General features: G+C 37.2%; 1 protein-coding gene across 6 annotated transcripts in view; it reads left to right on the top strand.

Moving 5' to 3' along the window:
• The window catches only part of CCDC141 (coiled-coil domain containing 141), a 216,822-nt gene that overhangs the window by 19,377 nt on the left and 172,424 nt on the right, over positions 1–25,021 (top strand). The gene's annotated exons all lie outside the window — the stretch shown is intronic.

Genomic DNA, 25,021 nt, shown 5'->3' with positions numbered 1-25,021 from the left:
TTTCTTTTAATCGATCAGGTTATACTTCTACAAAAACCTAGCTAAACTTGCAAATGGAATTTTCCCATAGTTACTAGAACTTTTATCATTAACTTAGTAACCCTGTATTTGGCTATAGGACCTTCTCTGTGTATACATCTCAGAATTAGGTGCACAAAGAGTTGTGGCGTGTAATGTTACAAAATGAAGAGAAATTCCTACGTCTTGGAAAGACTGCAGATGTAATAATGGTTACTATTTAATGACTATATTCTACGTGCCAGCCATCATAATAGATACATTAGGTATTTAATGCTCACATCAACTTTGTGAGGTAGGAAATATTCACATTTAACAGATGATAAAACAAATTCAGCAGTGGCTTTTGCCCAAGTTCCACAATGGTTTGTGCCACTATATGTCACTGCCACTCCAATTTATTTTAAGAGGTAGAATTAGTATTCAAAATAAAGCCATTGCCAAATAATAAATGGAAAACTTTATACAAGATGCTGACAGATAACTCATGCAAGAGTTCCATCAGTTGAATGGAAGAGAATGTTTATTTGGATCTCAAAGGAAGTGATGAGTAAGAATTGGGAGTCAGAATGGCATTCAACTCAGAGAAAGGTATTAGCAAAGCTGTTGAGACAAAGTAGAAGAAAGATATGCATAGTATGTGAAGAGCTCTGTCAGGAAATGTCAAATGATGAGGCTAAACTGGTATGGTGAATGAAGATTTGGCTGGAAAGCAGTACATATTGGGCTATACAGTTAGAATTGATTGTGGCCAGGTAAGGATTCTTAAAGCAGGGGAAAGATTCGATAAAAATTCAGTTTGAGAAAGATTATCTTTATAACATTAAGCAGGGTGAATGTAGGTGGAAAATCATTGGAGTTAAAAGATATACATGGAGGTGTTTAATAGACATTGGAATTTAGAATAGAGTTCTGAGTGTAAGAGTGAAGAGAATTAAACTTGAATATTTGTTTGTAATAGCATCTATTATGTAGAGTAGAGCTACACTTTGATGAATTCATAAATTATAAAATATTATAGAATCAGATAATTTATTTTACATGAAAAGTAAGGGAAAAGTCAGTGATAATTCCAAACCTTAAAGCTTGTAGGATAAGAAAAACAGATGTCCCACAGATATTATTTCATAATTGCTGAAGGGGTGCCATTTTGAATTGGAATGTTCTATAATTTGCTAGAGTAGTTTCAGGAAATAGTCATGCTGGATACAGTTGTTTAATGAACAAATGTGAAGAGAAGAATCAGAAATAGCAAGAATAGGCCATCTCTAATAAATTTGAAGCAAAGAAGGTGATGCTGACTGGGAAGTTTTAGTTAGGATGGGAGAGCCAGGGTTAGGAGAAGTGGGCAAATTTCACTTAAGGAATGGGGTGTGAGAATTGGTGAAGAGTTTGTTTATTATGAATCTAAATTTCCATGAGATCTCATTGTGAAGTTTGGAAGGCTAGAAGCACAGTAAGAGGAAAAAAGATAGATGAACAGAGGACAGATGAACAGAAGGTCTTACACAAGTGACCAAAGACAAGCAGAGTATGAGGCAGTTTTGATATTCCAAATGGGCATGGTGGATTTGATCTTAGGGTATCCTGGATGGAGAAGAGTAGGACAGCCACTTCCTATTTCAATAGTTGTCAGCCTGATGACTGTTTCCAGGCCCAGAACTCCAGACAGTTCGGAGAGCCATTGGGAGAGAATGATGAAAATGAACACTCTCCATATGGAGCAGTAAGAGGAAGGAAGTCTTCATCAGCTGGTTCTAAATCTTGTGGGAATCACCTAGGAGCTTAAAAAGAAAACACAGGACTCATATATCTAGGTCCCAAAACTGAAGAACCAACGGAAGGCTGGAACACCTGTATATTTTTGAGGTTGTTTGCAGTAATTCTGATGGACAATGAGGAATGAGACTGGCTCAAATCAAAAGAAAAAACTACCATTAAACAACCACATTAAAGTGCCTGAACAGAGGTGCTGTCAATGGAATTGGGAAAGGGGGGCCATGGGAAGTTAGAAACAATCATATTCAGGGTCATATCACAAAAGTTTGGGGGAAAGGAAGTTTCTAGACAGAAGTATTGGATAGTGCTTAGAAGCAGCAGCGTGGGGTGCCTGGGTGGCTCAGCGGGTTAAGCCGCTGCCTTTGGCTCAGGTCATGATTCCAGCGTCCTGGGATCGAGTCCCACGTCGGGCTCTCTGCTCAGCAGGGAGCTTGCTTCCCTCTCACTCTCTCTCCCTGCCTCTTTGCCTACTTGTGATCTCTATCAAATAAATAAATAAAATCTTAAAAAAAAAAAAAGAAGCAGCAGCGTGTTTGAGGAATTTACCATTAGATTTGACTGTAAGGAGATTATTACTACTCTCTGAAAGCTTTCAGGAGTACTCCCCATTTATGCTATTGACCACCTCCTCCTCTGAATCCCTGCTGTAATTTGTGCCTATCTCTCTCTACTTTGGATCTATTTCATAGAAAACACTTATATGTTTTATTTTTGTCATCTTCATTAGGCTTTGATCATATTTCTGTCCCGAGGGCCTAGTACTGTGCTTGGATTATATATTCAATAAATATTTATAGAATGAGTCAATAAATTAGGCAAGGAAGGAATGAGTACATATATCCATTACATGTCTTCAGGAACCGGTCATCTCTTTGTACTAACAAAAGAAGGCATGAAAAGACTGTGGGTAAAAAAATGGAATAGTGATTATTTAAATGGTATTCACATACCCTGCTCTTCTTGCTCACAATGGTTCTGAAGGTTTTAAGGAGACTCAATTATTAATGTGCAGAACACTTGGCTCCTTAGAGAACATAGTGGAACTGATAAAATATTAATTCTGTTAGCTTTTCTGATTTGTGTCATTATTCTTCTTTTAACGGAGCTGGAGGATGAGTTTCTGAGTAAATTATTGATATCCTCATCTTAGAATGAGAGGCCGCCCCGAGAAGTGTTCTCTCTAAGCTCTGGCTTCATCTTAGGAGTGACCTCTCTCCGTGTGTTTCCACTGTGCTTCTCAGCCCCTCTGTACTTACAGAAGTACAGTCTTATATCCGATTGTGGTACTTGTTCAGGCACAGGTATATAATGAATATGTTTAAAGTGTAGTTCATGAGTAATTTACACCAGAGTCGTCTTGGATACCTGTTAAAAGGAGCTCTGTAGCCCTCTAGGAGATAAGACTCCCTCTGAATAGGGCAACTTGCTACCTGCAGCTTTTCTGGGCTCTTCCTATCATTTAGTGTCACTTTTAACATAGGTTTGCTTAATATATATGTATGCAGTTCTCATTAGAGGATAATCTTCCTCTGGACAGAGGTGGTGTTGGCATGTACTAAGTTATTATATGGATAATTTTGTTTAAATTCATGTAACAGTTTTGGAGCCTTGCTGTGCCTGGGCAGCTCAGACGTGAGGCCTCCAATTCTTGGTTTCGGCTCAGGTTATGATCTGAGGGTCATAAATCGAGCCCCACATCAGGCTCTGCATTGGGTGTGGAGCCTGCTTGAGATCCTCTTTCTCCCTCTCCCTATATCCTGCACTCTCTCTCTCTCTCATTCTCTCAAAAGAGAGAGAGAGAGAGAAAGAGAGAAAGAAAGAAGAGTTTTGGAGCCTAAATAATGACCTATATTTAAGCACAATACAGTGGACTTTTATTGAGTGCATACTATGTGTCAACCACTTTTAAAATTCAGTATTTAATAAATTAAATGCCTTAGGTGTATTAATTGGTTTAATCCTTTACATAACCATATGGTATAAGTTTTATGAGAAGCAGTGCACCTTAGATGTTGAATATGTAAACTCAACCTGCCTGAATATGAATCCCAATGTTTCTGGTTGGTTTTGCAGCTCTGGGAAAGTTACTTATTTTCTCTCTGTCTTAGTATCTTCATCTATAAAATGGGGATAATAATAGTGCCTACCTCAGGGATTAAAACAGTGAAAGAATTTAAAACAGGGCTTCACACATAGTGTTGAATGATTGTTAACTATTATTATTTTTACAGATGAGGAAACCAATGCACACACAAGTCATTTGCTACAAAGCTAGGAAGCAGTGGAGCTGTTCCAATCCCACAGCATGCCTCTGTGCCATACCTATACTAGGCATGCCGTGGGACTGTCGCCCATTAGCATAGCCATAAAATCTCACTCACTCAGGAGGGTTTTAAGAATGGTATGAGTAACTTGTCAGCTGACTGAAAAGAACCACTCAAAAATTTCTTTCTTTTTTTTCCCCCCCAAAATTTCATAATCAACATTATGGCCGTGGATCTTAGAGAATTTGCAGGAACCAAAGTCACAGTGGCAACAGGACGGTTCTGCTCTACCAGGCTAGATTCCCTGTCTACTGTGTTGCTAACTCTGTGCTTGGCTTTGGGGAGTAGAGACACACAAAGGAAATGTGAGAGACATCCTTGGCCTCCAGCAGTTTACAATGTATACTAGTGTAGGGAAAATGGCCCTCATAGATCCATGGAGTAATTAAAGAACAGGGAAATCACAACATCAAGGCACCGGACGATTCATTAAGTCCCCAGATAAAAGATGTTGATAGGCAAATTCTGGGGAAAAGAGAAATTAATTTAGCATGAGTGTTTTCTTTGGTGAAGATGGAATTTAAGGTCACCTTAAAATATGGGGCTATGGGAGTAAGCAGTGTGAGAAGAGGAGTTTCTGAGACATGGGAGAGGGTTGACTCTTTAAGCCAGAAGTAGCAGTGTTTTTCCTTCACTTTGGCTTCATCCTGTGTACAAATGCTATCTTCATACTTATATTTATTTATCCTCCTGTTTGGTACAAAGACTTCCCAATGTTCTTCCTTTCATCAAGTCTTAGGGAACGTGTCATTCTCTTTGTTATTGTTTTCGTTTTTTACTCAAGCATGGTGGAGTTCAAGTTCCCCAAAAAAACACACAATGGCATTCTTGATAAGCCTTCAGAACTCTGTTTTTTCAGTAACATAAAAGGCCACAGAACTCTTAAGGAAAGCTAGTAATTCTAAACAAATCCAATGGTACAGAAAATGTCCTCAAACAACAGAAACCACCATTAATAATCTAATCCATGCACCGGTATATTATTTCTAATTACATTATTTACTTCATTTCACAGAGGTGGCATGGGAGAGTCATTTATATGCAAAATACCCAAGAAGGAAAAGTTAAGAAAATGCAGTTATGAAAAATAATGTGGTAGAACTTTTTGGGTACACATAAACATCTGTTTGAAAATGTCATCTTTTATTGAGTCTATGAGAAAGAAATCTTTTTTTGAACAATTATTTGGCAGTAAATTAAGGAAAAGAAAATATCTGGTTCCAGGGCACCTGGGTGGCTGGCTCAGTTGGTTGGGCACCTGACTCTTGGCTTCTGCTCAGGTCATGATCCCAGGGTCGTGAGATTATGCTGTGTGCTGGGCATGGGGCTTGCTTAATATCCTCCTCCCCTCTTCCTCTGCCTCTCCCCTCTTACCCCCCCATCCCACATTTGCTTGTGCTCTTTCTCTCTCTCTCTAAAAAAAAGAAAGGAGGAAAATATCTGGTTCTATTTACATTTAATTACAAAGAGACTAAGTTGTAATTTCAAAGGGTAAAGATTGTTCTGGTATTTTTATTATGAATGGATTTTATGGTGCCTTAGTAAATGACTCTGGTTTGAAAAATGACCTCCTTGCCCCCTAAAAAAGCTTACTTTTTAAAATCCAAACTGACTGATTCAGTACAATGTCAGAATTTTCCAAGTTGGTTTTCTTAATCTTGCCTCTTTCTGTCATTGCTTATGTTACTGACATTTCCTAATGACAGCAGAATCACCTGATATTTTACTGGCTTGGTTTTAGCGTAGAAACCCCTGGAAGTTAGAGTTATTACAACAATTCTTCGTTAAATGAGGGTTGTGGTCTAGCTTTCAGTTAGAGGCTATTTCCACTCAGGACAGGTGTGGCCCAGGGGGTTTTCAGCAGCCCATTAGCTGCCACTTCTTTCTCAGACTGGAAGCCCACCAGAAATCTAGTTCTGCCATTTGTGTGCTGGTTTGGATTAGGGGCAGCCCAAACAAAAAGAACAGGGTGATAACACCATCAAATAGGCAAGTGCAGGTAGCTTTTCACAGCCAGAATTAGGTGATGGCATGTTCATTTCTCCTGTATCAGAAAAATATTTTAAGCCAGAAATCCATTTTGCTACCATACTGTATGTATAAAGTAAAATTTAAAGTATGATTTACAGAAGAGGGTATAACTTAAAATGATAGAATGCTTGGAAGGAAAGTATGTACTTTCCAAAACATTTATTACCTCAGGTTTTAGTTATCATTAGGAATGATAATGATGCTAATAGTTCCCGACTTTTATGGAGGACAGAATAGTGGCCAGGCCCTTTACATGCCTCGTCTCGTTTTGTCCTCCTAACATTATTATGAGGAAACATTCTTACCATGCCAGTTTTCTAGATGTGAAAACTAAGACTCAGAGCAGTCGCCTAAGATCACAGTCAGCAAGTGGCAGGGCCCACTGATAATATGATTTGGGGAGCACTTAGAGGGTATTTTAGCTCTCACATATCCGTGCCCTTCTCATCCAGGCAGTCTCTACTGCCAAAAATTCCACCATCAGAGAACCGTTCTCTCAAATAATCAATAAACTGTTCTTCACACAAATACAAATAGTGGAACAAACACCTTTCCATCCTGGTACATTTGCCAGTGGTTTCCTCTGTCCTCATACTCTATCTCCTTTGCCCGTAAAGGCTTTCTGGTCTGTGGTTGACACCTAGGCTAGATGCTCTTTAAAAGTGTAGGGGAATGGGGGGATAATACAAACCTTTTTACGGAAATAAAAGTCTTAAATTAAAACAATATTCTCTGTTAATAGAGTTGTTGGTATTGGTGAGCATGTGAAAGATTTATCATGAATGTCAGCGTTTCTTTATACCCTTGAAATCACACTACGTATTTACTTATTTATTCCACAAACATTTATGGTTAATCTGTCTGACATCAGGAAACATTGCAGCCTGGAGAAATATAACAAGTATTGCATATAACTGGGCTATACTGCTGATATAGTTCCATAAAATACCAATACAACAACTAGGTTAGAATAATTACATAGCACACATATTTACTTTAGAAACTGCTTTCATATACATTTTCTCATTTTTGTTGACATAATAAGGATGATGTGGGATGGACTGCCTTTACAGGTGAGGAAACGGAGTCTTGGAGAGGTTTGATGACTTGCTCAGTGCTGGTAGCTGGCTGAGTTGGGCCTTCCATGCTGATTAAAATCCAATTTGTCATGATCTTCCACTGTGCTGTATCAGGGGGCCTCCTGGCACTTACTGAGCACTTAAGACTCATCCTCTCTAGAAGTCTAGACCTGATTCCATGAAAAGTGCTGTCACCTCACAGCCATCGATGCGGATGCTTTGGTCCCCAGTGAGCAGTGTAACCTATGTCTAGTCTGGTGCCAGTGTGAAGTTTTCTAGTATGGAGATCCTTTGGGGCCCTGGCAATGGTGGTGTGCATCAGCCCTGAGGAGCCCTGGGGCACCTGGTCAGGGAGATCACATAACTGACATACAGGGCTAAGGACATTAGGTAAGATTATACTTTTGGATTTTAGCTGTAAAGCTCTGTATATAATCGAGTAGAACAAAATACATATTTGTATTGACACATGCAAGTGCTTTGTATGGAACTCTTTGAATTATAAGTGATAGTAATAACAAGAAAGTCATTTTGCTAATGGACACAGGCTATTTTCTCATGTCTTATCTATTTAAATGATCTTCCCATCCCTGTGAAATAGATCAAGGGCTATATTAGTGACATATTTGAACTACGTCATTTCAACTTTTAAAAATAAATATAATTATTCTTTAAGTACAGTAGAATTTTATTTTAAAAATTATTTTTGTGCTTTACCTTGCTGTTATATACTTCAACTCTAATAAAGCATTTTTTTTTTGTTTACTTAGAATTTATAAAAGCAACAGAGTAACCATGGGCCTGTAATTATATGGGTAAATGAAACACAGATCAAATGGAAAGGTAGCAAATAAAAAGGTGTTGTGGCATGATTATTACAATTCTCATAATCACGATCTAAGACTGTGAGCATCATTTCATCTATCACCATAAGTTATTTCCCATACATGCTAAAGCAATGGAACTACTGTTCTACTTGTCTCACTCAACAGATTTTGACTGAATACATTACATATGCGAACACAGATCTACGCTCTTGGGCTTCAACAGTGAACAAAACAGACAAAAGTCACTGCCTTGCTGAAATTTACAATCTAGTAGAAGAAGGCAAATAACATGAAACTCACATAAAAAATAAATACGGGCAATGTTATAAACCCAGATGCCCAAGACAGCCCTACTAAATACTTACTATTATTGAGTTCCATCCAGTTGAACACATTTGTAAGATTTTATTTTATTTTTTATTTTTATATATTTTTAGTTTTTAAACTGTGTTTTGAAATAATTTTAGATTCACAGGAGGTTACAAAGTTAGTTCAGAGAGGACTTGAGTACCCTTCACTTAGTTTCCTGCAATGGTGAACACATATACAGTTAGAGTGTGCTGTCGAAATGAGGAATTTTATATTGGTACATTGTATATGCATTTGTGCATATATGTCATTTTATTACATGTGGAGATTAGTGTGAACACCTCTGCAACCAACATAGGAAGGATTCTTTCACCACAAAGATCTCCCTTTGCTACCCCTTTATAGTCATATGTATCCTTCTCTTCCACACAGTCCTTAACTCTTGGCAACCATAGATATGTTTTGCATTACTATTTCATCATTCAATAATTTTATAGAAATGGAATCATACAGTTTTGATTTCTTGAAATTGACTTTTTTTCACTGAGCAGCAGAATGCCCTTAAGATCTATCCAAGTAGTGTGTATCAATAGTTCATTTCTTTTTTATTGCTAAGTAGCATTCAATGGTATAAATGTACCAGTTTGTTTAACCATTCACCCACTGAGACACATTTTAGTTGTCTCTAGGTTTTGGCTACCACAAATAAAGCTGATCTGAACATTCATGTACGGACTTTTCTGTCGACGTAAGTTTTCAACTCTCAGGTATGAATACAGTTGCTGAGTCTTATGGTAGTTCCCTGTTTATTTTTATAAAGAAGTACCAAAGCATTTTCCAGAATAGCTGTCCCATTTACCTTTCTACCAGCATTGTTGACAGAGTCTGTTTCTCTGCATCCTCATCAGCATTTAGTATTGTCCTTATTCTTTTTACTTTAACACTTCTTTCTGGTGTGTGCTATTAATTAATTATTGAAGTATAGTGTCCTACTGTAGAATAATCATTTCACTTTTGGTATGAAGCAAGGCATGAAAGAGAATAGAAAGTGAAAGAAAAGATATAATAGTTTATGAGTAGCTTTACCAACTGAACACTGCTAAAAGCTTTTCTATATGAAATATCTATCTATCTATCTATCTATCTATCCATATATATATGGTCAAACTGACAGAGGAATTATTGATACAGGATAAAGAAATGTGTGGCTTTGGGTAATTAAAGTATACAGTGGTGAGGCCTTAGTGTTGATAGGTCTTTAGGATGAATGCATCTCTGTCATCATTAACATTCTGTACATGTGAAGTCAAGGCTATAGGAGTCATTTATTATTATTTTTTAATATGAATGTGCTTCACTGATCAGTAGTGCAGCCATAAATATATTTTATTTGTTCCTGGAGTCCCTAGGGAGACTCATCAGGATTGATAGAAATATTTGGGACATGTTGTGAGTATTTGGATTTGAAATAAGTATTGAGATCCAAAGAGACATTTGTTTGATAGTAGTAAGTAAACAGAACTATTAAACTGTGTGACATCCGCTCAGTGAACACAGTTATATTTTTGAACCACCACATAATAATTAACACTGACTTGGTGCTGTGTGAGCCAAGGGAACAAGGGTGTGCTCTGGCTTTGGGGACTTTATATTCTAATGGAAAGTGGATTTTTGTTTTTAAAAATTTCCTTTTAAGGAATTACTATGTGAAAAAATTGCAATGGCCCATCTTCTCAGAATATGAATTTTAAAACATTCTTTACTTTCTTTGTTATTTACCTTTTACAGTAACTTCATCTTAAGAATTTTTTTTTCAAAGAAATCTGTAGGATTTCTTTACATCTGTAGGAGATGTGAAATGGATAAAACAGTTCTCGCTCTCACCTAGTTTATCATCTACAGAATTTAAAACTTGCCCATTTACAATGGTACTCTACAGTGAAATGTAACATCCAAATTAGAAAAGTAGAACTAAAGTGACAAAGGAGTCCAGAGGAAGGAGGAATTTCTTTTGGCTGGGGTAAATAGAAGGATTCGATGCAGGAGGCAGCAATGGAATTGGGACTTGAAGCACAACAGCTTTTGGATAAACAGAAGTGAAAATGTAGAATATTCTAATTAAAAAGAACAGCAAACACCAAAACAAATCTGTGATGTTACCTGCAAGAGACTAACCAAAATAATAGAACTTAACAATCTCCTATTCTCAGAAATTTCCAAAATTTTCATTCTTTTCTTTCAAGTATCCTAGGCTAATTGTCTTCAATTTAGTGGTCAAAATACTATTTCTCAGCATTAGAGACTCTCCCTGTACTCCACAGTCTATTTTACAGATAGACTCTGTCATGTCAGGAAAACATATGCAGGATATGCCACATATATTTGCTCTTTTAGAAAATTGCTATTCAGGGGACCATTTAATGCTCCAGTGAAGAGAAAATCCATAATCCTTTTTGTGCTCGGCATGGCAGTTGAGGTGGTGTAATGTCCATAAAATATGCTATACTTAAAACCAGTGATTTCAAAGCTACACTTAAAAAGACAGAGTGTGTTTTTCGAGTATCACAGAATAGTCTTGGTTCCCTATTCTTTTGGAACCCAAAGGGAAAGTAGTGTCTTTTAGCATCCCTTTAAATAACCAGTTTTATGATGTTGGCCAGAGTGTCTTTTTCTCAGATCCAATTCCAAAATACTTTCCTGACTTTAATGACTAACCAAGTGGGAGAGGAAAACTTAAATTAAACTGGCCTTGACCGAATCCTGAGGCAAGCCATTTTTCATGGATTGCTCATCTTAGAAGCTCCATATCTCATTGTCAACATTAAGTCTGCTTACACTGTAAACTGGGCATTCCATTTTGTTCTAACAGCTAGCTTTAAAAAAAAAACCAAAACAGAACAAAACCAAAACATGTTATTATTGATACTGTTAATTAATCTATGTTTTATTTGGTGACTCTCCTGAGGACTCTTCAATTTGAGAATGGATTTTTAAATCTGAAATATCTTTTCCCCCCCACGTAAGGACAAGAAATCAATTTTTTTAAGACTTTGAAAATAGATTGAAGTACATATATATATGTTTGCACCTCTGGCAGTGTCTGATTTTTCTTTGCGATTTTTTGTGTAACCCAGCTGCCATTTTCTTCAGATTTAAAGATGACACGAAGGTGAAGGGAGGGCTTTATTATGCTCTAAAGCAGGTGGTAGGGAATGAGGGTCTAAAGAAGGGCATGCAGAATATTTGAGAGGTAGGGACGCAGTGTGTTTTACTCCCAAGGGATAGAAAGGAAGGAGTATCACCCACTCACACCCTTATAAAACACCTTTCTCCCAAATTAAGATATAAGTAGAAGCTCATTTTATAAGGTGGGTTTCTCTAGTTTACAATGGAATGGTATGGGTCTTTAGCATAGACGATATTTAAAAGATAGAAGTAAAGGCTATTTTTCCCCCCAAAGGTCAACTATTATTCAGACACAAATGAAGAAAGCAAGATGTGGTAAAAGTTGGACTAATAGGCCACTGGCAGGCACTTACTTTTGTTACAAGTAATTATAAAATGTTCAAAGTATCTGGATAACATTGAAAGCTTGATTATTTTAATTTACAGGTATTTCTGCTATGTGCAGATTAAAATTCCAAATAAATAAACAAATGCTTTTTATGCATATGTAAAATCTACATTATCCTTCACTTAAAAAAAAAAAAAGAGAGGGAGAGGGAGAGAGAGAGAGAGAATTCTTGAAGCATGGCGGCTGACATAGATTTTGCCTGGAGCCAGTTCACCCAAACTTTACCATTTCTGTCACCTGCTCTTTCGAAACACAGAGTCTCAGCAGCTTGTAAAGTCCAGCCTATCTAGTCCTGAAACTCCACCACAATGTCATCCCCAACCCTCCAACCTCAGCCAGAAAGCCAGAAAGTTAACTCATGCATCAAAATGTAGCAAGATATTAATATGCCCACCCTAAATCTAACCCTAACTCTAACCCTAGATTTGAGAGAGTGGCTTCCTGAGCACATGATTAAAAAAGCCGAGAAGCAACCTAGTTAACCTGGAGAAGATCCCAAACATTTATGAACTGGTAGTACTTCTGCAAATGGATGTGGAGGTAGAAATTTTAAAAAAAAGGAATTAATGTGTCACTCCTCTCACTTACTGATTGATTCAGTAGGTAATGAAAGAAGGTACGGGATTATATGTGGGCAATACAAAGATGAACACAACATACTTCTTGTACTCAGGGAACATACATGAAGGTGGACCATTTTTTGTAACTTTGCCTTTTGGAACATTTCAAACCTACAAAAATCCTTTACCTAATTTTAATAATTGTTAACATTGCACTATATTTGCTTTCTTTTTCTCACTATATTGTGAGAATATATATATATACACACACCCATATATGTCTAGGAAAGGAAGAAGAAGTACAGTATTCAATGGCAAAAATAAATTTTGGTCTATCAAGTGAGAAAAAATGCATTTCTTCAATTGTATAAACAATAGTTTTTTTTGTGTATTATAATAAGGTTTTAAATAAGGTCTTAAAAAAGGTCTTAAACCAACCTCAAATTTAATATTAAATCCTTGTATGAAATGTGGTAGAAAATAAAGTTAACATTTCACATACAAAGTGTCTAGATTTCAGCTACTTCTTGTACCTTGGAAGTGGTAGAGACTCAATAAATGTGAGAAAATTAATGAACTACTGTACCACAGAACTCAATGGGACTATAGACATCATCTGGTTACTCTCTTAGATGGGTATCGACTTCCCCTACAATATCCCCAGAGTGGTTATTGAACCATTATTTGAACACTTGCATATGAGAATCCCCACTATTTTCCTCTCAAGGGACTCTGTTGCCCTAGACGAACATCTTATAAAATGATTAGAAGCTGATAACATTGAACAAAGACGCATTCACATTGTTTGTTCAATGTCTTTTCTCTTTCATCCCACCCCTATGCATGTAAGATGCCCATAACAAATTACTATTGAATGATGTCTCAAGTGCTATTACCAGCCAATGAAACTCAAATGAACAAACTGGCCTTCGTTCAAGGAAATTTGGGGAGAATTCTGGCCAAGGAATTGAACAAAGACAGACAGAGAAGGAGGTCATGGTTCTTTTAAGTCCAATCCCCTGAAGGGCATGTTGGAGCTGCCTGAGTGGAAGGCTGTGGTAATGGTAGTACTGAGTAGTTGACCCTATGCCACTAGTTACTGTGCCTGCCTTGTGGCTGATAGAGGTGTGTCTTCACTGGGATTACAGAGAATGGGGACATGAGGTGTTGCCTCATGTGAAAAAGGTAGGAATACACAAAGTACCTCAGGTAGTTTATATTAAGAAACCCACACAGTACTGAAGCAGGAGTAGAGATAGTAAGCATACATCCCATACCTCTTGCACTATAATTTGTTACCTCTGGTAACAAAGATTGTTAGAATACAATGTGTTGTTCATTGCAATATGACTTTTGTTGTTATTTTTCCATAGATAAATCACATATGAATCTCTAAATACATCTCACTTTTTGATTAACTTGCTTTTGTTCTATTCTTGGCTTAAATAGAACATCCTTAAATCTTCTCTGAATTTTGGTAAGTTTGGTAATTTCAAAACTCTCAAGAAACCAGAGGAAATTTTGTTGCTCTTAAGACTAAATTTTATATTTTTCTTTACTTCAGAGGTTTCTTAGATACCTGATAGGACAAGGTATTGTGTTGAGAAAACTTTAGAAAATCAATATTCAGATCTCATCTGTAAAATAGAAATTTTAGTTGGCATCTTCATCCTGCCTCTGAAATGTAATAACAAATAACAGAAATGCTTGGCAGTAAAGTTCGAATCAGATTAACAGTAAACTCAAATATTTATTGATTCAAAGAATATTTAAACCCAGTTCACCAATCTAAATGGCTATTATTCTTAAAAAAATTGGTCATTAGTATGAATGATGAGTTTTGAAATCAGTTTGATAGGACAGTTATTAGCATTAGAAGAAATGGCAGAATATGACTATAAACATTTATTTATTATACATTTGATATCAGAATTGGCAGTGTGGTTGCAATAAAGACAAAACACGTTTGCTTTCACATATGTTTACTTTGTTTTAGTGAGGGGTGTCCCAGAGATGCACAAAAAGGAGTATGTTGATGTCTTCCTAGTCACCAATACAATTCTCTGCTCAAAGGAACCACAAATCCCAGAATACAACGTTTTATTCTTACTTAAAGATGAATTTCAGAAACTAATGGAGTAAATTTGATGAGGAAGTTGGATTTACTATGGAACCCAAGATGTTAAGACTTGAACTTAACTTAAATGATAAGACTGTAACATAGACTTTTGTCAAGTTTCCTACATTTGTACATTAATTTTAAGTAGTGAATGTTTGTATTACCCATCTCATATGTGATACGAGCATATGTGATACAATGAATTGTTTGCATATATAAAAGGAAGTATTCCACCATAAGGAATTAGTATAAAATTTAAGGACAAAATGAGTGATTGAGAATTTTTCTGGAAAGACAATTCTTTATAAAATATATTCTAACACTTATGTGTCTTTGAGGGGCGTTACTATTATTTGGACTCAAATGAAAATATTTTATGTTTTGAAATTTATCAATCCTGAAATTATTATTGCAGGCTATAGTGATTGGCATGTCATGTACCCACTTCAAATCAGAAATAGCTTTTTGTTTCCTATTTGGGATATGGGGTCATTTTGTTTATTACTGCTAGGACCTCAGTCTGTTCTTTATCCAGTGGTTTTAAATCCATAAAAACAATCCCTGTTAGAAGCTACACATAAGCATAATTAAAGTAATAACTAACATTAATAACTAAAGTAATAACTAACATTTATTGTTTACTGTATACCAGGCACTAAGAGTTTCCATGGATTATTTCCTTTAATCTTCACAAAACCTTATAAGGTAGCTATTACTATTGTTCCCATTTTAGAATAGGCTGAGACTTGAGACTGGAGAAAAAGTAAGGGTGCTACTCTTTAAAAAAAGTGCAGAACTACTAAGTGTAGTCAGAATGGCAGCCCCAGATTCTGTGTCTGAATCACTATTATACATCACAAAAGAAACATAATTACTCTTTTGTAATATAGCCATTGAGGCAAATTCATCTCCACCACTGGAAAGATACCTCCATGTACATGCTGGTGTTAAAATATCATCTTCAAATAGGAAAGACTAGACATAACCTCAAAATTATTTTCATAAGCAAATTTTGTTTCTCTTTGGGACATGAAAAATTTTAAATTTCATCAAGAAATGTTAAAATACCCAGACAAAAAATATCAGGGTAATTCAATCCAGAAGCAAGCACTGAGCAAAAAAGATTTTTATACCATTTTCCAGATTGGCTTACTGCATAAATCAAATTATGTGAGTAATTGTTCAACTGTTCACTTATGTTTCTTGGCAACCTATACTTCATAGCTATTGGGATTCCACAAGAAGCATACCAAGTACCCTGTGTGTTTGTGAGACGTATCATTTTGATGTGTTTGGGATGCTTCCTGGGAGCTTCACCTCATCCATTCAACTGTCCTTCCTGATCTCAATCTTCTTGCATCAAATTCTGGCATGACTAGCATCTTCCCGACTCTGTTAATCCTCCTATTTCTGGATCTGTTTCCCGAGGCTTCCTGATTTACAGGTGTTTTGCAGTCCAGCATATCTCTTCTTACTTTTACCTCCTTCTCCAACCTTTCTGTTCAACGCTGTGATTTTTGTCAGCCAAAGTGACTCCCCTTTTCTTCCTTCCACAAAAAGGGCAACCACAAAGCTAGAAAGGTGGAAGTGGTTTCTTATCACTGGGATTGTATTAATTACACAGTTCTTCAGCATAGAACATCTCCTGCTCCTTGCCCTCTTTGCTGCTGTACATTGGCACAGTTAGCCCCCCCCGCCCCCCCATCCCTGCTCATCCCCTGCTTTGTCAAACTGTGCTTCCCAGATCCCTGGTTTAGAGACATAGTCTCAGAGATCCATGAATGCCTAAAATAATTTCAAAAAAATTTTAAAAGATTTTATTTGTTTATTTGAGAGAAAGAATGAGTGAGTGAGAAAGCACAAGCAAGTGTGGCGGGAGAGGAGGAGGGGTAAGGAGACTCCCCACTGAGCAGGGGCCCTGATGCCAATGCCGGGTCCCATCCCAGGACCCTGGGATCATGACCTGAGCTGAATGCAGATGCTTAACTGACTGAGCCACCCAGGTACCCCTGATTTCAAATTTTTGATAATGATTTTAAAATATTTAATGTAAGCTGCCAAATTCCAATGCTTACACTTTGGTTGTGTTTTTCATTTCATCGGTTCCAATGGAGCAGCAGTTTGACTCTCCTGGTGTTTTCTCAAGTTGGGAGTCCACAGAATTGTTCTCCGAGTTCCTGAATTCTTGAGATTGAGAAACACTGCTTTACTGTGCTGAAATGGGCCTGGACAAAAGAGCAACCACTCAGGCTGAGCTACTCATTCCTTATACATCTATTGTGTGTGTAATCCTTATGAGCCTCGCACTCAGCTGCACACTGGGAATGTAAAAAGTTCCTGTCTTCAAGGCTTGGTGGAGAAGTCAGATACATAAAAAGACAATTTTAATATATTGTGATAATGCTTGTCAGTTGGTACTAACTTTCAGGAGAACAATTTAGCTGTTGCATCAAGAGCCTTGAAAATGTGGGGTAATTCTTGACCTAATCATTATATTCCTCAGACTTTGTCTTATGGAGAGAACCACAAAGATTTATATGAAAGGATCAGGAAGTCAAATGAGATGAGAATTGTTGGAATTAGCTCAGCCCAATATTACTTATTACAGTTAAAAATGGAGATGAGAATTAATATTTATAAGAGGTGAATACTTTAATAAATTATGGCCTTATTGATGGGATATTAAACAACCACTACAAGTAACATTTCTACAAAATATTGAAAAAGAAAGGATTCATAATATAATGTGAATTAGAAAAACAGCATAGCTATAACACCAGAGGTCAGCAAACTTTGGGGTAATGGGTCAGATAGTAAATACTTTAAGCTTTGTGGGTCATATTACTATGTGAGTTTCAACCATTCATACTCTGCTACTGTCATGTGAAAGCAGCCATAGACAATCCATGAACAAATGGGTTTTGTTCCAATAAACATGGTTGTATCCCAATAAAAATATATGGAAACTAAAATTTGAATTTTATGTAATTTCCATGTATCATGAAATAGTATTTTCAAAAATTTTGTTTTGAAACCACCTACTGTAAATGTAAAATGTAAAACATAAAACAGTGTAGAAATAGTTCTTAACTTGTAGACCATACAAAAAAAGATTATAGCCTGGATTTGGATGATGGCCAGTTTGCTGCTCCCTGATCTATACCATATGATTCTAGCTATGGGTGTGTGTGTGTATGTGTATGTGTGTGTGTGTAAAGCCATATGAATATTAATGGTGGTTATCTCTGGAGTGGATTTATAAGGAATTTATGTGTTTTAAAAATTTTTTTCTATTTTCCCCATTTTTAATATGAGATTACATTATTTTCATAATCAGAAAAATAAAAAATAATTTGCTATATAATTGTTATACTAGTAGAAAGCACTTTTATTTATTTATTTATTTTAGAGAGAGAGAGAATGAGTGGGGAGAAGGGCAGAATGGCATGGAAAGGGATAAGCTGACTCTGGGCTGAGCAAAAGCTCGACTTCACAACCCTGAGATCATGACCTGAGCTTAACTGACTTAGCCACCCAGGCACCCCAGTGGAAAGCACTTTAAAGGGGCAAATACAGGGTGCTAGGTGGTTCAGTCGGTTGAACAACCAACTCTTAATTTGGGCTGGGGTCATGATTTGAGGGTCATGAGATTGAGCTCCATGTTGGGTTCTATGCTTAGCATGGAGTCTTCTTGTCCCTCTCCCTCTGCTCCTCTCCCGACTCACTCTCTCTTTCAAATAAATTGGTAGAATCTTTAAACCTGCAGTATTTTTTCTGCCCATAAAGAGCTGGGAACAATTTGTCCACCAACAAAAGCCTGTGGTACATCATCTTCTAGAGTCCTATGTAGCCACTAAAATAATATCAATCTAACTACTAAAAATAAGATCAATCTAACTACTAAAAATGGCAGATCTCCTACTCTTAGGATGAAAAGCAAGTTTCAGAACTGTTTGTATCATCTCTGTAGACGATGCTGTGGTGTGCCGCCCAGGTCCTCCTTTGAGGATCAGTGTGCTCATTTTACCAGCTGCCAGGAGCACGGGCTGCTGAGGGATCACAATGGAGTTCCTCCTTAGGAATATCCCTCAGCTGAAGAGAGTCATGCTTTCTGAAGTACATGCCCTGCTCAGGGACACCTCTGATACAATGAGTGGTTAACATGAGGGGACATATCACCTCCATGGGCATCAACTCCAAAGGCCTATCCCAGTTCCAGAATGCCCCATGACTGGTTGAGACATCAGTTGTATCTGTATCACAGTTCAACTTGTCCTTCTGCCCACCCCTGCTCCCTCCCTCCCTACAGGTGTTGTTCCAATGATTCATTCCCCCCATTAAATCTCCTGCATGGAGAAAAAAAAATTTTAAAAATAAAGGGGCAAATACCCTAGACCCATGGACATTGGGGTTGAGGGAAGGCTTGCTGAAAGAGTCAACCCTTGAGAAGTTGTCTCGAAGGATGATGAAGAATTACTCAGTTATAGATGTCACAGGAGAGGGCAGGGAAAGTGGTGGCAGTAAGGGAGAGCATTCTAGAGTGAAACATGTAGATTAGAACATGGGAGAATCAGAGAACCACAGAAAGTTCAGAGAACTGGAAAGCAGTGTGAGAGAATGAACAGAAACAAGATTAAATAGAGACTCAAACACTGAAGGTCTTAAATGCTGAACTTACAGTTTAAATTTTATCTTAAAATCAATTGGAAGTCACTGAAAAGTTCATGAGTTGCTGAGTGCCATCATATTTCTGATACAGAAAGATCTGTATGACCTTAGGACAGAGAATGGATCGGCTAAGAGTGAACTTGGAGACAGAAGGACAAACTGAGAGACTATTGTAGAAATTCAGGTGAGAAGTGAAGAGAGACTAAACAGAGGTGAGGGGTAGAAGTAGAGGGAGGAGAAGATTTGAATGATATATATGAGGTTGACTCAATAGGTCTTTGAAACTGATCACTTCTTGGAACTGAAAGACATGTGGGGGAGACAAGAATAAGTAACAGATGTCTTCTTTTTTTTGCTCCTGAAAGCCAGGGGAGTAGGAGATTTGGTGGATAAGATGACATGGTTAGTTTTAGATTTTCTTTTTTTTTTTTTTTTAAAGTGCCCCTGGCTGACACAATGTGGGCAAGATTGACTCATTACTCGTTTTTTTTTTTTTTCCAAGTAAGATATAGTTGACATATAATAGTATGTTAGTTTCAGGTATACAACATAGTGATTTGCCAATTATATACATTATGAAATGCTCACCATGAAAAGTGTAGTTACCATATGTCACCACACAAACTTATTACAATATTATTGACTACATTCTCTATCCTGTACTTTGCATCCTTGTGGTTTATTCATTTTATTACTGGAAGTTTGTACCTCTTAATTCCTGTCACCTATTTTGCCCATCCCCCCACCCCACCCTCTTCCTTGCTGACAATCACTAGTTTGTTTTCTGAATTTATGACTGTTTCTCTTTTGTTTGTTCATTTTTAAAAAGATTTTTAATGGATTTTTCTTACTTATTTGAGAGAGAGAGAGAGACAGAGATAGTGACAGAGATAGCAAGAGAGAGCACAGGTGGGGAGGAGAGGGAAAAGCAGGCTCCTCACTGAGCAGGGAGCCCAATGTGGGGTTTGATTCCAGGACTCTGGGATCATGACCTGAGCCAAAGGCAGATGCTTAACTGACTTTTTAGATTCTACATCTAAGGAAATCATATGGCATTTGTCTTTGGCTTATTTCACTTAGCATAATACCCTTTAATTCCATCCATATTGTTGTAAATGGTGGGATTCCATTCTTTCTTATGGTTGAGTAATATTCCATTGTGAATATATACCACATCTTTATCCATTCATCTATTGGTGGACACTTAGGTTGCTTCCATATCTTGGTTATTGTAAATAATGCTGCAGTAAACACAGGAGTGCATGTATTTTTTTCAAATTGTGTTTTCATTTTTCTCAGGTAAATACCAAGAAACAGAATTATTCGTCTTGCTGGTATTTCTGTTTTTAGTTTCTTGAGGAACCTACATACTGTTTTCCATAGTGGCTGCACCAATTTACATTCCCACCAGCAGTGTGTGAGAGTTCCCTTTCCTTTGCATTCTCACCAAACACATTATTTCTTGTCTTCTTGATACTAGCCATTCTGACTGGTGTGAAGTGGTATCTTATTGTGATGTTGATTTGCATTTCTCTGGTGAATGATGTTGTTGAGCATCTTTTCATGTGTCTGGTGACCATCTGTATGTCTTCTTTGGAAAAATGTCTATTCAGGTCATCTGCCTATTTTTTAATTGGATTATTTGTATTTTTGGTGTTGAGTTTTAGATGTTTTGAGTTTGAGTTAGTTATTGGATATTTGTGGAGATTTTCCATAGAGTTTAAAAATCAGGAGAAATAAATTATGTAAAACAGTGGTTGTTGTTATAAGAGCTTATGCATTCACATGTGAAGAGGTATTTTTTCCTCCACCTTCTACCCATATAGGAAACGCAATCTAATCAGTACTTGTGGCTCGTTGTGATAGTCCATCCAGACTATGGAATAACTTGCCTGCTGTCCACAGGACCACATCTAAAGTTCTGGAAGAAGTTAAGTATTGTTTGAAAAAGTCACACAAATAATTTCGATATAATCTCCTCAGCTCAGTCCTGACACCTACTTGCTGAGTGAGAAGAAAAGAGTAAAGACCACAGTCTTCTGAAACACCTAGACATTTAAAATTAGGCAGAGAAAGTGGACTTGTATGAGAGAAACAAAGCACAGAAGGCAAATCTGAATGCAGTAGTAACAAACAGAAGAAAAAAAATTTTTAAGGAGCATTTAACAGTATTAATCACAAAAAAATAAATGAGGATTGTTGACATTAACAAATATGAAGTCACTGGGGAACTATATAAGAATATTTCAGTAAGTTAGCAGGGATGAAAGCTATTCAGAGGTGAGTTGAGAAGTGGGTGGGTATTAAGAAAAAACTGAAGTATCAAAGAAAAGAAAACAATACAATCATAACTGGATATCCCCTTCCCAATCTTTCATAATTCCTACCACAGTTTGTATGACTTGATTAAGAGATGCTTGGAAAATTCTTGCTGAATGGATGAGAGCATAGATGAGTGAATACATTCTTGAATAACTTCAGGTTCCAGTAGGTGTTATCTTCTGTGAACCATAAGAGTAACTGAGAGTATTATTGTATCGTTGTTGAACAAGTGACAGTTTGGTTTTAGGTTTAATGGAGAATGAAGAGCACTCTTTCCATTCAAGGGAAATACTTGGTATAGCACCCTGTTTACTGAGGATGTTATAAGTACTTTTGGGATAATATGTAAATCTTTAAACTATAAATCACTATATAAACATTATATATATTGTGGTATTGACAAATAAGATAAGCAAAAATGAGTTTTCTCCCATTTTAGGTATGTTTTCAGGTACTAATTTATCTTTTTACCTAATGGTTTTTGATAGTATTCAGCATGGAAGAGTTGTTTCTCTCTTTAGACAAGAAGTCCATCTATAGCCAGTAGCAACAGAGAGAGGCATTTGAAGAGATGTGGTGAAGGTGGGAGCAGCACCGACTTACTTCAGGTGTCAGAATTGTATCCTCAGGGTTGCCTGGGTGTCACTTGCACAGTAAATAAATCTGGGACATTTTTTTTTTTCATTTTTTAAAAAATTTATTTATTTGACAGAGAGAGATCACAAGTAGGCAGAGCGGCAGGCAGAGAGATAGGAGGAAGCAGGCTTCCTTCCGAGCAGAAAGCCTGATGCGGGACTTGATCCCAGGACCCTGACATCATGACCTGAGCCGAAGCAAAGGCTTAACCCACTGAGCCACCCAGGTGCCCCTCAATTTTATTTCTAATTTTGTATGTTTTTGCTTTCTTTCCCTTATTCTCAATTGAGATTCCTTGCAATTAATGTATTTTATTGTCTTAGTGATTTTCTTTTTTTTTTATAATTTTATTTTTTATAAACATATATATATATATATTTTTTCCCCAGGGGTACAGGTCTGTGAATCTCCACGTTTACACACTTCACAGCACTCACCATAGCACATAATCTGGGACATTTTTATAGGAACTCTTCAGGTCTAAATAAGAAGTGAGAGATGAAGAAGGCCTGCAGGGTGTTATCAGGGGTTTTCCCACCGTTGGAAATGCTGGGGGTGTGGCATTCGAGAGAATAAGGGAACAAATTAATTTTGGTCCAGTCTAAGAACAGTTTTAAAATAACTGTGGAAGGATTTGATCCAAAAGTAACAGAGAACTGCTGCCCTCGAAAGGGTGCTATGTGACAGTTTTGCTAAAGGGGCTTCTTAAACTTAATGTCAAATGGGAACAATGGCCTCTAAACTCCAACAGGCTGTGAAATAAGGTGAAATTATTATTTTTTAAAATGATCTATCATCTATCTATCTATATATCTATCTATCATCTATGATCTGAGATAGAGAGGGAGAGAGAGAAACAGAACATGAAAGAGAAAGAACAAGTGGGGAGGGGAAGAAGCAGTTTCCCCAATGAGCAAGGAGCCCAGTGGGGGCCTGCATCCTAGGACCCTGAGATCATGACCTGAGCTGAAGGCAGATGCTTAACCTACTGAGCCACCCAGGTGCCCCAACTAGAAGGAATAGGGTGAAATGATTTTGAAGAGAGAGTGAAAGAAACCTCTTCAGTCTCTCCCACACATTCTACTGCAAATATTTATTAGGCCCCCAATATGTGCAGGGCCTTCAGTGTTTCTTATTAGGGTTTCTGTTTGGTGGCATAATACTTCATCAAACCACTCTCCACCACACAAACATTGTGACACTAAAAATGCTTCATCATGTTTCCAGACACTCCTTTGGGGCATTCTAGTTAAGAACCAATGGGAGGGGGGAGAAAAAAAAAGAACCAATGATAGGTGCTAGAGTTTTAAATATGAGTGAGACCACACAAGTTCTCTTGTGTTTCCTTTACAGAGACAAAAGAGGTGGTCTCCATAGGGGCTTGGCAACCCACATTAAAAATAGAACAGTATTTCCCGAGTGCCAGCAACATATGAGATAACACCAGATTCAGAAGAGAAGGCTGGTTAATAGGGTGTCATGTACATGGGCAACCATGGAAAGTTGGAGAACACTAGAAGAATCTCATGGCCTTCCTAAGACCTTCAAGATTCAAGAAGACAGAGACCAAGTGTTAAACATCAAATGCTTGGATGGTGGATTTTGGGCTTTAGATTCAGATCATGATCCATTCAGGAATCTCACAGAAATATACTTCAACTGATCATTATGTTGAGATGTTAAATTGGCTGAAAAATATCCCTGTTCCATAAATCCTGCCTATTTCACTGTCTGGGTCCCTCTCTCTCCTCCAGTATTTTAGATGGTGTTTGATAGGCCCTGGGGAACATTGAACCTTACCTGGCCTCTGAACCCAGCACCCCAAGAGTGATCTAAATTCCAAGAGAATTTGGAGCAGATAGTTATTTGCCAGTCCTCAAAGCAGACTGTCTATGGGCTTTTTTGGAGAAAATCCCAAGTGCAACTTGTACTAAATTAAACCCATAGGGTTCTGCAAGAATGTTCTGGCCTTTGGATTACAGTGAATAGAACATTTTTTGTGGTTCACACTGGAGGTCATGGGAGAGTCCAAAGGAAATATTGGAAGCCAGAATTATAGTCCTTCAAACTGTTTGTCCCCAAAACCTCTGCATCACTGATTTACGACCTTTAGCTTCAGTGGGAAAAGAACAGTATTAAGAGGAACGATTGTATATGTAATTAACAAAGCTGAAAAAACACCTCTAAAGACAACCCTATTTATTAGATGTAGAAATAGAATGTAGAAATAGATGTAGAAATAAACTTTCAGATTTATCTTATCACCCTTCTGTCAAATCTGAGAAATATCACTGAAAGATTGTATCCACTTGCTTTGCCCTAGAATGAATTCATTGCCCATTTCATATTCTCCCCTGAATGTCTTGGAATGATCAAGTTTTCCTTGGAATGATCAAGTTTTCCTATGTTCAGTTCTTAATACAGTCTATCATCCAACGAGGTATCTTGAATTTAAAATTCCTAATATTATCTCTTTCTTCTCCTTACATCCTCTTGAGCTAACGCCCATTATAAGTAGAAATTAAGACCAAGTCATTCCCTTTTAAGGACAAAAAATACAAAATGAAAAAACATGCACAATAAAAAACAAACCAGCCCTCAAGATAATCTAAAACTTTCATGTAGGAAAAAAAAAAAAAAGCCCAGATACAGTGTTTTCCAATAGCTAGATAAGAAGTATGCACATTTCATCTAATTCTTATGGCAATTTAAACAAGCATTTGTCTGGTTTAGCCTAAACACTAAGAAGATCAGAGCTGGCACATATTCAGTTCA

The sequence above is a fragment of the Lontra canadensis genome, unplaced genomic scaffold (genome assembly GCF_010015895.1).
Source record: "Lontra canadensis isolate GAN:19392208 unplaced genomic scaffold, GSC_riverotter_1.0 scaffold11, whole genome shotgun sequence".
Taxonomy (NCBI): Eukaryota; Metazoa; Chordata; class Mammalia; order Carnivora; family Mustelidae; genus Lontra; species Lontra canadensis.
The sequence above is the reverse complement of the archived record's forward strand: the minus strand, read 5'-3'. Positions and strand labels throughout refer to the sequence as shown.